At 49.2% G+C, this 14,529-nt stretch overlaps 1 pseudogene; it reads right to left on the bottom strand.

The window, feature by feature from the left end:
• Positions 1-4,660: 4,660 nt before the first annotated feature.
• LOC134039061 (membrane-associated phosphatidylinositol transfer protein 2-like) overlaps positions 4,661-14,529 on the bottom strand; it is a 25,070-nt pseudogene continuing 15,201 nt past the window's right edge.

Raw genomic sequence — 14,529 nt, 5'->3', positions numbered from 1 at the left:
TCAGCGAGCGGCTAGCAGACGCGCGCAGCACAGACGGAGCTTACAGCGACATCCGAACGTCGGTACGGTACCCATTCATGAAAAGCTACGCTGACAACTCGCCCCGAGAAGCAATCGAGGTGTTTGTGGTGCTGAACGAGTGCCGTTTCAAGATGACAGAGAACATTACCAAGGGCATATAATAATATGAATGTTACGATGCTTCGTACAGTACATCTCCAGTGAAGTGGAACCATAATTATGTGTAGGCCTATGAGAAACAGGCTAGTTCTAAGATGCAAGTTATACAGAGAAATACCACTTAATTCCATATGGATTCTATAACTGAATACACTGTTTCCTTTTTTTAATGTCAAATATACTGCATATAGCCAAAATATATTAAAATTATTGCCAGGTGCCATATACAGTATTTTAGCATTTCGTTAAAGATCTACCATAGGCCTATAATGTTTCAAACTACAGTAGTAGTATATTTACAAAACATTCCAAATTCGTAAATGAATACTGAATACGTCTAGTAAACAGTACTTAGCTAAGTCCATCGCTATGACGATGGAAGATGGGAGAAAACTCCAAACGGGTCCTGTCCTACACATAAGAACAATTCAGTCACACACTTGGCCTTTTGGCAGACAGTGGTATTAAGCAACAGCACTGAGTATGGGGAAACTGTACAGTAAAGAGATTAGCTAAGGCCTACATACTACAGCACACTGCATCTATGAAAGTGGCAACAATTGCAGTTATCTGAAATATAATCAGCAGTATGTTTGAATACATGGTTACATCTCAACTGTGAGAGAACTGGATATAACACAACTGGTTTCAAAGTATACATCGTGAGAGACTTCAGTGACTTAACCCTTGTGTTATCTTCGGGTCATTCTGACCCATCAGTCGTTGTGACCCACCGTCGTATTGCGACAACTTTACCGCATACAAAAACAAAGTAAAGCAATTTTGTATTTTTGTAAGCATGCGTCAGACCCCCCACATTGCGAAGGTTAAAAGAAAATTATTTTTATTTGTTTTTGTATTGGGTAAAATTGGGTAAAAACAACGATGGTTCGTTATGAACCTTTGGGTCATGTGACCCGAAGGCAGCACAAGGGTTAAAAGACCACTTAACCCTCGTGCTGCCTTCGGGTCACATGACAATACAAAAACAAATAAAAATAATTTTCTTTTAACCTTCGCAATGTGGGGGGTCTGAGACAGCCCAACGGTTAAAAGAAAATGCTTCACTTTGTTTTTGTATGCGGTAAAGTTGTCGCAATACGACGGTGGGTCACAATGACTGATGGGTCAGAACGACCCGAAGATAACAGAAGGGTTAAGGTAGCAGATTCATCTGGATGGGATTACACTTCACGTTCATCTCTGGATCCTCTCACTTAAGATTCAGTCTTTGCACACACACAATCAGAAGCACTACAGTAATTGTCAAAGGTTTTGTAAAATTGTCCGGTTTGAAAAATAGTTTTGTTTGCCCTATATAAAAACAGCTCACTGTTGTGGTAAAGGGACAGTGAATGTGTCTGCAGAGACTTGACAGAAACCACTAAAACTGTATGTAGCATGTGTGTGTGTGTGTGTTAGCACACGTGTGTGTGTGTGTGTGTTAGCACACGTGAGTGTGTGTGTGTGTGTGTTAGCACACGTGTGTGTGTGTGTGTGTGTGTGTGTAGCTCCAGATTGCAGCGTGGTATATGGGTGAAGACTGCAGCTTGTGCATGGTAGATTGTCCTTGCTCTGATCTGTTTCGTTGTGATTCTGTGGGTGGAACAATAACATTGCACTGGCAAAAATAACTAAACACTTCTCACTGTTGGTCCAAAAAAATAACACTTGGAAAAGAAAACACTACATATTCAAATGGAATTCCCCTGAAAGTTCCATAACAACCTCAGAAATTGTACATAAATACCTCTCAGCCAGTACATTCCTACATTTACATCATCTTTACAGTATCTACAACTGGCCTCCTAGACTCCTGTATTTTCTGGTTAGTCCAGAAGAACATTCAGCTTGTTGGAAGCCAGCAGACCAGAAGGGGGCAGTATCAACACCGACCCGTTAAACTCTCTCACTTAACAGCTAGCGTAAAGCCCTCAGCTATGCTACTTCCACTACAGTATTCTCGAGATGACACATAGCTACACAGCTCGACTAGCATACAGTTTCAGCATGTTTGGTTAATCAGAGTAACATGCTTGAGCTATTTAAAATATGTTTCAGTTCAAAGAACATCCTTATAGCCATGTCTTTACTTGTGGACTGTATCGAGTGGTTTGGAACAAAACCAGATCTACAGTTAATAGATCATTTGTAATGTGAATCTTTAAAACATTATTCAACACTGCTTTATACAATCAAACTAAAGAATCAAGTTCTCAATGAAAGTGCCAATCTTCTCTTCAAAACACCCAGGTATTTATGACCTGAAGCATTTTCTCCACACACCTGAAACTCGTGATTTTGGCACATCAACAAATAACATTTTGTATTCTGGCATTGAAGAAGTATACAAACGTTTGCATACTTGAGCAGCACACATACCCTGCAATAAACTATAGGAATCACGCACTAACATGGTAACAAGCTCTATCGGAGCAGCATGAGATCCTAAAAGTCTTCATCATATCCTAGTACAAAAAGGAACAAAGTGGACAGAATTGAGTCACTACATCTTGAGAGAATAATTTTGGCCATGTCGTGGGTTTTGAGTGATTGCTAATCTTAAAAAAGCACACACAAAAATAACAAAACAGGGTTCACGTCTAAATCTTCTCACTCTTATCCATGGCTTACAGGAATCAGGATCATTCTGACCTTGCAAAATCTTTCAGTGTATGATGGAAACGATGCCTGCAATGACTTGCCCCTGGATATCCTCGGACAGAGGAGAGATGTAAGGACGCATCTTCCTCTCCTCAGCCGTCCGAGTTCACCATTACCCTGACCACATGCAGGGTGTCAGGGTGTTGCTAAGCGCCCGTTAGCGCCTGTTAGCGGCCGTTAGCGCAAGTTAGCAAGTCTCATTCCCAATGTGAAGAGAAAGGAGACCGAGAAGAGGTCGCTTTTGACGTTTGAGATACACCCACGCTCTCAAGGCGACCTTCAAAAAGTCTAGCATTGCAAAAAACACACTGCTTCCTGGGCATAACAGAACGCCTGAAAAGTTCTGTCCTTTTAGACTCCTTGAAAGTTGACAGTTGTATGAAAAGTCATTTCAATTGAGGTTCTGGGCTAAAATTGTGTTTGTGTTCCCAAGAGCTACCATGGGAGTACCACGTCCACATTGATAGTTTTTTCTGATGTTTATATTTTTCTGGTTAACTTGGAAAGTTTCAACACAAAGGTGTCTCCCAGGACCAACTGAACACCAGCATCCCCTCACGTAGACAGGACAGAGAGTGCTCTCCCTACAGGTAGATCAGAGGTATTGCAAGCGGACGGTCAGATAAAGGGATTGTTGCTGTGGACTGTGCCGAGTTCAAAGTGTCAATTTTCTCTGTCCCCAAAACTCCAACCTTAACAAACACACGAGTTATTAACCCCCAAGGCCGTGGAGGCCTACACCAGGCTGGGAGAACCTCGGATCCTCGGCAGAGTGGAAGGAGAGCAGGCAGGTGGGGGACGAGGGGACGGGCTTGGATCAGAGAGGAACCATATCCTGCTGCATGCGGCTGGGACTGGACTGTGTCCAGGGCCCACAGATCAGAGGGACAGCGCAGAGTTCATCTCATCGATCCCCCTTCATCTTTTGACTTGCTTATTCGGCACTTCTGACTCTGGCATCTGTGGCAGGGTTGGGGCGGATGGGTGTTCTCTGTTGACGGCGAGCGTTCATTATTGCCAAGCAGAGCAGGGCGAGGTGGAGTGAGGTCTGGTTAACATGCATCTTAGCTGAGAGAGAGAGCGGTCTGAGAGGGACACGAACTGAGGTGGAAATTGTTGACTTGTCGCCATGGCTACAGTCTGACTGCCCTGACGTCCTGGTCAAGGTCTGACCAGGGATGGTCTGTCCTGAGCAGGTGTGTGTGTTTGTGTGTTAGTGTGTGCGTCTGTTTGTGTGTGTGTGTGCTGGGGGTGGGTAGCTGGGTGGGTCTCGTCTAACTGGAGGCAAACTCAGATATTCAGTCTGAGCATGGTCTATCCAGGTTCCTGGGGCTGTCTATATTTAAGGCTTACGATTAATAGCTATGCTTTAGTCTTCCCTACGTCACATTGTAATGTGGCTAAGGAAATACTCTAGAAAAGACGATGAGACTGACATGCTACAGAAGAAAAGTTCTCACGTTTATCTGATCCTTCACAGCAAACTGGACCTTCCGTCTTTCTGACTCTCCCTCTTACTTTCAGTCCTTCACTATCCCTCCATTCGTCATCTTCCCTTTTTATGTTTCTTTTCTGGATTTGTCTTTGACACTATTCTTCTGAAATGTCCTTCAGTCCTATGTTCATGCAGTCTGACCCTGTTCTTCTTCCTCCTTTACATCCATTCTCCCCCCAGTCCCTACTCCTCTCTTCCTCTCCCCCTGTCCTTTATTCATCATGATCCCTCCCACTCTCTCCATCCTCCCCCCTCTCTCCATCCCTATCTCCCCCTCTCTCTATTCTACCTCCATTTTTCCATCCTCCCTCCCCCTCTCCTCCAGGTCCAGTCCAAAGTTTAAAAAGTGGAAACCTTGGTTGAGATCCATGCTAGGGACCCCTCCCTTCCCTCCCCGGCCCAGTCCGGTGTGCCTTACTTGGGGCTAAGCAGGCCTCCCATCCCCTCCTTGGTGCTCCCGGTTCGTCCCCAGCACCCTGACGCTATACTCATGCTCCTCTGGGTCGCTCTGGGGTCGAACCCCCCGGCCCCGCGCTCGCCCTCGCATTGGCTCTGCGTGCGTTCCGTCCGTCCTGGTTGGCCGGGAGAGCCAGTTCCCACCCCTCCAGGCCCAGGATTGGAGTTGATGTTTCGCAGGATGTGGTTGCGCTTCCGCAGGAAGTCGCCTCCGGCGGCGCCCAATCCGAAGCTGCCCTTGCGGAGGACCATGCGGGCGCTGGCGGTCTTGGCGGGGCGGGTCCTCTGGCTGTACTCCAGCTGGGATAGGTGGGACGCGTAGCCATCCGCGATGAACTAAGGGGACAATCAACCAATCGGCACGTCAGGAAGTCTGTCAAAAAGTTCCAAACGTTGTCTCCTTACATTTACATTTAGTCATTTAGCAGACGCTCTTATCCAGAGCGACTTACAGTAAGTACAGGGACATTCCCCCCAAGTCAAGTAGGGTGAAGTGCCTTGCCCAAGGAAACTATGGAATGCCGAGTTAGTCAAAATTAAATAAATAGGTAAATAAATAGATAAAAACATACATAAATAAATATGGCTATGAAAATAATTCTGAAATTAAAAAAAGATGGCAATAAATATATAAATATAGCATTATATAATTATATAGCTGAATCCATTTACCGACATCAATAAATAAATACATTTATTTATTTCAAAATGACGTTTTTGTAAAGACAACATTTATTTATTTCATGGGACTTTTATTTCCTAATGCCACATTTATTTATTTTTTGAGACTTTTACACACCACATTTATTTCCACATATATTTCCACACCACATTTATTTCCACACCACATTTATTTCTGTGCTGTATTTATTTCCGATCTCACATGCAAACGAGAGGGGCGTGGTTATCTTCGGACCAACGCAGCTCCACACAAGATCGAAGGCAGATAGGGACACCTAGATTCGGTAGATGATGGAAGACATTAGTCGTGTCATGCTGGCCTTATAGATCAAATTGATCAGCATGGCTTGTCAGGATGTATTATTTTGGCACACATTGTAGATTTTGTAGAGGTACTTGAGCGGATAAGTGCTAAGTCTTAAATGGTTTGAGACTTATCAAGCACCGTGTTTGTGTGCAAGACGGCAAGTGTAGAAAGCCACAACAAGAGCTTGCAACTGTTTTATTAGCCTACAGCAGCGACTTGAGATGCGATATGACATGCTACTTGAACTTCGCCAATAATGTTGAATGTTGTGTGAATTTGTGACGAATCTGGTGATAGAGGCCAACGGCAGCTGCTGCTGTTAGGTGAACGCACAGCTCGCATGCTTACAAAAACCAGGTAGTCTGGAAACCAGGGCGATAACACCGCGGGTGTCCATCACCTGTGCTAAGGGGATAGCTGTAGAGCTACCTGTATGGGGGGTGACAGTGGCATTGCACTGCCGAAAAGCATACAATGTAGACAAGCTTTGCCCACAATGTCTGTGTCGTCTCTGCCTTTTTATCATTGGTTCCCAATGGGAGTGATGGCGGTGACCTAGTAGCCTACGTGTGGGGACTTGGTCTTTGATAGCTGCGACGTAGCGCTGAAGTTACCTTTGTAAACATTGCTTTAGCTCGTGTGACGTGTAACTCGTCTGCAAAGCTAACAATCACTGCCACCACTACGTCTTCCTAGGTGGTATTTAAGACTTCAATATCTATGTTCTGTAGAGCACTTATCCGCCCAAGTACCTCTACAAAATCTACAATGTTTGCCAAAATAATACATCCTGACAAGCCATGCTGATCAATTTGATCTATAAGGCCAGCATGCGATCTCTGACACGACTAATGTCTTCCATCTACCGAATCTAGGTGTCCCTATCTGCCTTCGATCTTGTGTGCAGCTGCGTTGGTCCAAAGATAACCACGCCCCTCTCGTTTGCATGTGAGATCGGAAATAAATACAGCACAGAAATAAATGTGGTGTGGAAATAAATGTGGTGTGGAAATATATGTGGAAATAAATGGGGTGTGTAAAAGTCTCAAAAAATAAATAAATGTGGCATTAGGAAAAAGGTGGAGTGCAATCTCCGGGTCGGGGAGGAGATCTTGTCCCAAGCGGAGGAGTTCAAGTATCTCGGGGTCTTGTTCACCAGTGAGGGAAGGATGGAGCGCGAGATCGACAGGCGGATCGGTGCGGCGTCCGCAGTGATTCGGGCTCTGCATCGGTCCGTTGTGGTGAAGAAGGAGCTGAGTCGAAAGGCGAAGCTCTCTATTTACCAGTCGATCTACGTTCCTACCCTCACCTATGGTCACGAACTGTGGGTAGTGACCGAAAGAACGAGATTGCGAATACAAGCGGCCGAAATGAGTTTTCTCCGCAGGGTGTCCGGGCTCTCCCTTAGAGATAGGGTGAGAAGCTCGGTCATCCGGGAGGGGCTCAGAGTAGAACCGCTGCTCCTCCGCGTCGAGAGGGGCCAGTTGAGGTGGCTCGGGCATCTGATCAGGATGCCTCCTGGACGCCTCCCTGGTGAGGTGTTCTGGGCACGTCCCACTGGGAAGAGGCCCCGGGGAAGACCCAGGACACGCTGGAGGGACTATGTCTCTCGGCTGGAATGGGAACGCCTCGGGGTCCCCCAGGAAGAGCTGGTGGAAGTGGCCGGGGAGAGGAAAGTCTGGGCCTCCCTGCTTAGGTTGCTGCCCCCGCGACCCGACCCCCGGACAAGCGGAAGATGATGGATGGATGGATGGATGGCATTAGGAAATAAAAATCCCATGAAATAAATAAATGTTTTCTTTACAAAAACGTCATTTTGAAATAAATAAATGTATTTATTTATTGATGTCGGTAAATGGATTCAGCTATATAATTATATTATGCTATATTTATTGCCATCTTTTTTTAATTTCAGAATTTATTTCATAGCCATATTTATTTATGTATGTATTTATCTATTTATTTACCTATTTATTTATTTAATTTTGACTAACTCGGCGTTCCATAGGAAACAACGTCATTTTGCACGGCTGGGAATCTAACTGGCAACCTTCAGATTACTAGCCCGATTCCCTAACCGCTCAGCCACCTGACTCCCTGACTCCTTGTTGTCACAAGCGAGAGGCTTCAAGTATATACAGAACTGAGTGAAGTTCACAAAGAGACCAATTTGACTCTCGAAAGAGAGAAGTCCTCTCTCGACAAAAAGCTCATCCCATCAGATGGTCTTCAAGATGGCCGACCTGACGATGACCTACCTGACACTGGTGCTGCATCTTCTTGGTGGGCCGTCCAACGATATAGATGTGAGAGGGAGGGAGGCCGATGGAGGAGTACACAGAGATGTCCTTGGTGGAGCCGTAGGCTGCGAAGATCTTCATGTGAGCCTGGAGAAAACAGTTCACCGCAGGGTTAGGGCCCCAGGGACAGACACAGAAAAAGCCCAGCAGGACGTTAGGGAATCGGAGGGGCATGGCCTGTGACCGTACCTCACAGATGAGGGACTTGAGGAAGTTGGCCTTGTGGCGGAGGGGGTCGTGGACCAGGCCGTCGCAGAAGGACACGATGCCGTGGGGGAAGTTGTGCTGAGACAGCCAAGCGACCACACGCTGCTTCTGCATGTCTGGACGGCCCGTCACGTACACGATCAGGTAGCCCAGGTCCTGCCAGTGTCTGTCAGGGAGGGAGAGAGAGGGAGAGAGAGAGGTAGATAGATAGAAAGAGAGGTAGAGAGACAGATAGATAGAGGTAGAGAGAGAGAGGGAGTGAGCGAGGGCGATTGACACTAAAGGCCTACCTATAAATTGAGACTAGTTGTCTACAGTATATGTGCACATGTAGGACATATTAACACAACTCGACAACTTAGAATGTTCTGTTGAGATTTTTGTAGTAGTATGAGGACAGGGCAGGACAGGAGTCTCGGGTGTGGCGTCCTACCTGACCACGTCCACCGCCCCGGCGCGGACCTTGGGGTCGCTGCCCATGATGGACACGCTAGCGGCGAAGGACCCGTCGATGCTGAACACCACAAACTCTGTTCCCCGCGGCAACACGGTCAGGTAGCTGTCTGCGAACGTGTGGTCGCCTCTGATAGAGGAGAGAGGGAGGGAGGGTGGGAGAAGAGATAGAACGTAGAAAAAGGGATAAGCAGAATAAGCAGAGAGCTTTTAAACATCTACCTGACCACCGTTTTTTCGAACCAGGCTTGTCTAACCCTAGTGTCCGACCACGAAAAAGTCTAACTTACCTGACCACCATTTTGACGGGGTACACCCCGATGCCTAGCTTCTTGTTCTCCGGTATGATGTACGAGATCCGCCCACTGCTATTGGTCAGCTCTGTGTCAAAGTACAGCCACTCGCCAGAGGGCGGCTGGTTCATGATGTGGATGTCGATCTGGCGGAGAGAGAGGGAGAGAGGGTGAGCATTAGCTCAGGGTCAGAGTCACACACACACTCCAGAGTCACACACACACTCCAGAGTCACACACACACTCCAGAGTCACACACACCCCAGAGTCACACACACACTCCAGAGTCACACACACACTCAAGAGTCACACGCACACACACACACTCCAGAGTCACACACACACTCCAGAGTCACACACACACTCCAGAGTCACACACACCCCAGAGTCACACACACACTCCAGAGTCACACACACACTCAAGAGTCACACGCGCACACACACACTCCAGAGTCACACACACACTCCAGAGTCACACACACTCAAGAGTCACACGCGCACACACACACTCCAGAGTCACACACACACTCCAGAGTCACACACACACTCAAGAGTCACACGCACACACACACACTCCAGAGTCACACACACACTCCAGAGTCTCACACACACACTCCAGGGTCACACACACACACACACTCCAGGGTCACACACACACACACACACACTCCAGAGGAGAGGATCTAGTCAGTGTTCTCGGGCGTGGTTACCTTCTCCCCTGTGAGGGTGACCATGTCCAGAGGGCCGTACATGAAGCGGCCTGCCACCAGCTGAGCTCCGTCCTCCGAGAACACGGCGTCGCTCACACGGTGGTTGGCCGTCACGTTCTAATCACATGATCACACACAGATCACATCAGTTACCCTCATCCATGTTCCAACGGGAGGTGTGAAGAATTAGGGTCATATTAAAGGGGAGGAGTTAGAGGAGGGGTCATATTAAAGGGGAGGAGTTAGAGAAGGGGTCATATTAAAGGGGAGGAGTTAAAGAAGGGGTCATATTAAAGGGGAGGAGTTAGAGAAGGGGTCATATTAAAGGGGAGAAGTTAGAGAAGGGGTCATATTAAAGGGGAGGAGTTAGAGGAGGGGTCATATTAAAGGGGAGGTGTGCACTCACCCTGATCTTGACGTGGGTCCTCTTGCGGAGCCACTTCTCCCTGGGTTTGGACGGGGTGAACACTGACACCTCCTTGCCGTCCAGCTCCAGGATGCTGGAGTTCTCATGCCTCATCACCTGGGCAGGGAGGCAGGGAAGAATTCTGTTTACCACCTGCTTGGAACAGTGTCCTGGGCATTGGGAGTCCTGGGCATTGGGAGTGCCGGGGGAGGAGGGAGAAGGGGAGGGGGAGGAGGTGGGGTGGGGGGAGGGAGGAGGGGAGGGGGAGGAGGTGGGGGGGGGAGGAGGGGAGGGGGGGGAGGAGGGGAGGGGAGGAAGGAGAAGGAGAGGGGGAGGAGGTGGGGGGGAGGGAGGAGGGGAGGGGGAGGGGGGGAGGGAGGAGGGGAGGGGGAGGAGGTGGGGGGGGGAGGGAGGGGGAGGAGGTGGGGTTACCTGTCGCAGCAGTAAGGAGACGACGTCAGTGGACTCCCAGTAAGAGGCATGGAACAGGTGGGGGAGCGCCACCGTGGGGAAGGCTGTCAGCGCGTCGGGGCAGTACAGAGCAAAGTCCATCCTCTTACTGCCCCACCACCGTGACGCAACTACAGACCACAGAGAGGGAGGGTAGGGAAGAAGAGAGAGGGAGGAGAGACAGAGAGGCAAAGAGGTAGAGAGAAAGAGAAAGAGAGGCAAAGACAAAGTCAGCCATGATAACAAAATCAATGTGAGTGTGAGTGTGTTAAGGTAAGTCAACACCAGGAGACAGAAGGCCTGGAGGTCTGGAGGGCAGGCAGGGACGAGAGCCCTCTAGACTGTCTCCAGAGAGGGCAGGCAGGGAGGAGAGCCCTCTAGACTGGCTCCAGAGAGGGCAGGCAGGGAGGAGAGCCCTCTAGACTGGCTCCAGAGAGGGCAGGCAGGGAGGAGCAGAAAGGAGATCGCTGGTTCTAGGCCAAGGCAGAGTGGAGGAGATAGCTGGTTCTAGACTGTTGAGGAGTGGAGGAGATCTCTGGCTCTAGACTGGGTCAGAGTGGAGAGTTAGGGAGCTCTGGAGTTCAGAAATGGCCTCCCCTGTCTGTGAAAAGGGAACCCTATCAATGTTGTTCACATCGCACAGCTTTTATTACTTGACAGGTTTAAAATAACCATGCCATGACAACAAAGGCTGTTAACTGTTTTCTAAAGAGAGTGTTTTCTGTTGTTTTAGCCCCAATCCAAAGAACACCTCAAAGAAACAAACTTTGAGTCTAGGAAGCGATCCTACCAAAACAACTGTTTGCTTTTATCATTAATGTAAGATGTAAAATTCCACTTGACTTCAAGACACGAAGGGGAAACCATTTGAGAAAACAAGAGCAGAGTTTGTGAGGTCCTGGGAAGATTTTCTAGTTTGTCTTGGACCGGGAGAGCAGAGAAGGTTGTGGAAGCTGAAAAAGGAGCTCGGGTGCATTTTTTCTTTTTGGGGAAGATCTCTCCTAGAGGGCGGAGTCCATAGATATATATAAACACTAGATGTCTCGTCCGCGTTGCCGGACAACGGAGATGGCGGCCATCTTGCTACAGTCAACTCGCTCACCCATAACATTGTGTTGAATCTACATGTACTTTTTAAATGACCATAACTTGCTAAATTTTCAACCGATTTTGAAACGGTTTGGTTTGTTATCAACGTCAGAGATGTCGGTATGCCACTGCATACTTATGAATAATTATGTTATTTTGTTTTAAATAGAATAGAAGTATGCAGTGGCATAACGACATCGCTGACCAACCCGTTTCAAAATCGGTTGAAAATTGAGCAAGTTATGGTCATTTAAAAAGTACATGTAGATTCAACACAATGTTATGGGTGAGCGAGTTGACTGTAGCAAGATGGCCGCCATGTGCGGACGTTCTAGACTCCGCCGTAAGACATCTAGTGTCTATATATATATATCTATGGCGGAGTCCACCAGGGAGGACAGAGATGGAAGGATCACACACAGAGGCCCCCATCTCCTTCCCCCATCCTCAGTTCCTACATCCCCCAGGGTACCTTTCTCCCTGTCCGCCAGCACGCTTGGCGACGGGGGGTCAGAGTTAGTATCTGTGATGTCAGAGCTGACATCAGTGAGGTCGGAGGTCGGGTCAGAGCCGGCGTCAGAGCTGCCCTCCCAGCCGTTAGCGTCCGGGGGCGAGGCGGGCTTCACCCTCTCGCGTGCGCGAGGGGAGGGGCTCAGGGAGGAGAGCCGGCTGTAGGGCAGGGCCAGCTGAGACAGTAAGCTCAGCTTTTTGGACGGGCTGCGCTGGCATTTGTGAGCTGGGAAAGCATCAAGGTGGAGGCAAACAAAGCAAATAAACGCAAAGAATATTAGCATCGATTGTAGGCATGTGGTTCAGCCTAAAAGGGGGTTAGAAAGCATCAACACGGCCCAATCTACAGTAGGACACTCGGTCGGTTCGTAAACACCGAGTGCAGGATTCCGGAAGGTGCAAAAAGATCGCCCGCCAGCACAGAAGACACGGTGAGGAGAGAGGAGGAGAGCTCACTGTTGGCGATGTTGGAGGCGGTGTAGGAGTCGGCCATGCCCGACACCTGGCTGGCGATGCTGGCCTCGCTCGCCCTGCGGTGGGCCCGGGCGTGAGACACGCTCGGCTGGGGGGAGAGCGGGTACTGGGTGTCCACAAACACGCCACAGTGGGAGTGCAGCAAGTCAGCTATGGGGGGGGGGAGGGATGGGGGAGAGGGAGGGGGAGGAGGGTCAGCGAGAGAGAAGGAGAGAAACAGAGAGAGGGAGAGAGAGAGACAGAAAGAGAGAGAGATGTAGGGAGACAGAGAGGGGGAGACAGAGGGAGAGAGAGAAAGAGGATGAGAGATATAGGGAGACAGAGAGAGGGAGGGAGACAGGGAGAGAGAGAAAGAGGATGAGAGATAGAGGGAGACAGAGAGAGGGAGGGAGACAGGGAGAGAGAGAAGTTTATAATCTAATAAACGCTGTGTGTAGGATAAATTGTATTAGGCCTGAGTGTGAAATGATTTCAGTCCATAAATAATTAATGATTAAGAGGCAGCCAGACAGAAAGACAAAGAAGAGAATGGCAGCCTGGTGTCTGGAGCAGAATAGAGACAGAAGTAGAGAGGGGAGAGACAAGAGGACGAGAGAGAGAGAGAGAGAGAGAGAGAGAGAGAGAGAGAGAGAGAGAGAGAGAGAGAGAGAGAGAGAGAGAGAGAGAGAGAGAGGAACAGACACAAGATGGAGAGATGGAGCACAGGCACGCCTGGACAGCAGACATAAAGGGGTACACACTCTCTGAGGGGGGATGTAAAGGGGTACACACTCTCTGAGGGGGGATGTAAAGGGGTACACACTCTCTGAGGGGGGATGTAAAGGGGTACACACTCTCTGAGGGGGGATGTAAAGGGGTACACACTCTCTGAGGGGGGATGTAAAGGGGTACACACTCTCTGAGGGGGGATGTAAAGGGGTACACACTCTCTGAGGGGGGATGTAAAGGGGTACACACTCTCTGAGGGGGGATGTAAAGCCTGCCAGTTGAGCACGGGCACGGGAATGGAGGTCTCAATGACGCCGCCCTCCTGGCATCGCAAGGGTACTGCGCCCCCCGACTCCAACAGGAGGTGAGGATTACTCTGCATGGTCTCCACTGGGCGAGGAGGGTGGGGGGGAGGGTGGGGGGGGGGAGAGAGGCAGAAATAAAAGACGTGTAACAGACACGGAAGAGAGACGAAAGACCAGACTGACACAGCACAGAATCCAGGCGGAGGAGAGATGCGATTCGATGACAGGATGTGGACAGGACACGCGCTTGCGCTCGCCCAAACGCCGCTCACAGGGTCGTTGGTGTGTGGGGTGAGTGTGTGTGTGTTTGTGTGTGAAGAGCGTGCGGAGCCTCACCCAGCAGGGCCGAGTGCCCGTCCCCCAGGGGGAAGCGCTGGTAGCGGGGCACGCTGAAGGGGGGCAGCAGGTGGAACCTGTTCTCCAGGAGGGGCTCCAGGCGGGAGGCCGAGGGGGTCCGCTGGGTGGAACAGGTTGTACACCTGCTGGCAGGCCGGCCTCAGAGCCGACACTGGAGAGGAGGGAAGGAGAGAGGAAACTAAATGAACACAAGACAAAGGATTTAAAAGGAGATTTCAACGAGAGACAGGAGAAAAGAAAATTTAAATTCCTTAAAAAATCTAACTGGGGAGGGGGGGGGGGCGGGGGGCTTCTGTGAACGGCTATGATCAAAGCTAGTCTTCTGCAGGGTTCGGAGCCCAAACCCAGCTGTTCTCAGATCACGTCTCTCTAGAGGACGCTCCCTCCATGGTCTATGCTTTTTCTTGGATCCCCTCTCATGTCTTCATCTCTTGGATGCGGTCCTAATTGACGGCTGGCCTCAGAGATCTGAAGCCTGACTTTC

This window comes from Osmerus eperlanus, chromosome 18 (assembly GCF_963692335.1).
Source record: "Osmerus eperlanus chromosome 18, fOsmEpe2.1, whole genome shotgun sequence".
NCBI lineage: Eukaryota > Metazoa > Chordata > Actinopteri > Osmeriformes > Osmeridae > Osmerus > Osmerus eperlanus.
This window is presented reverse-complemented; position numbering and strand designations above follow the sequence as displayed.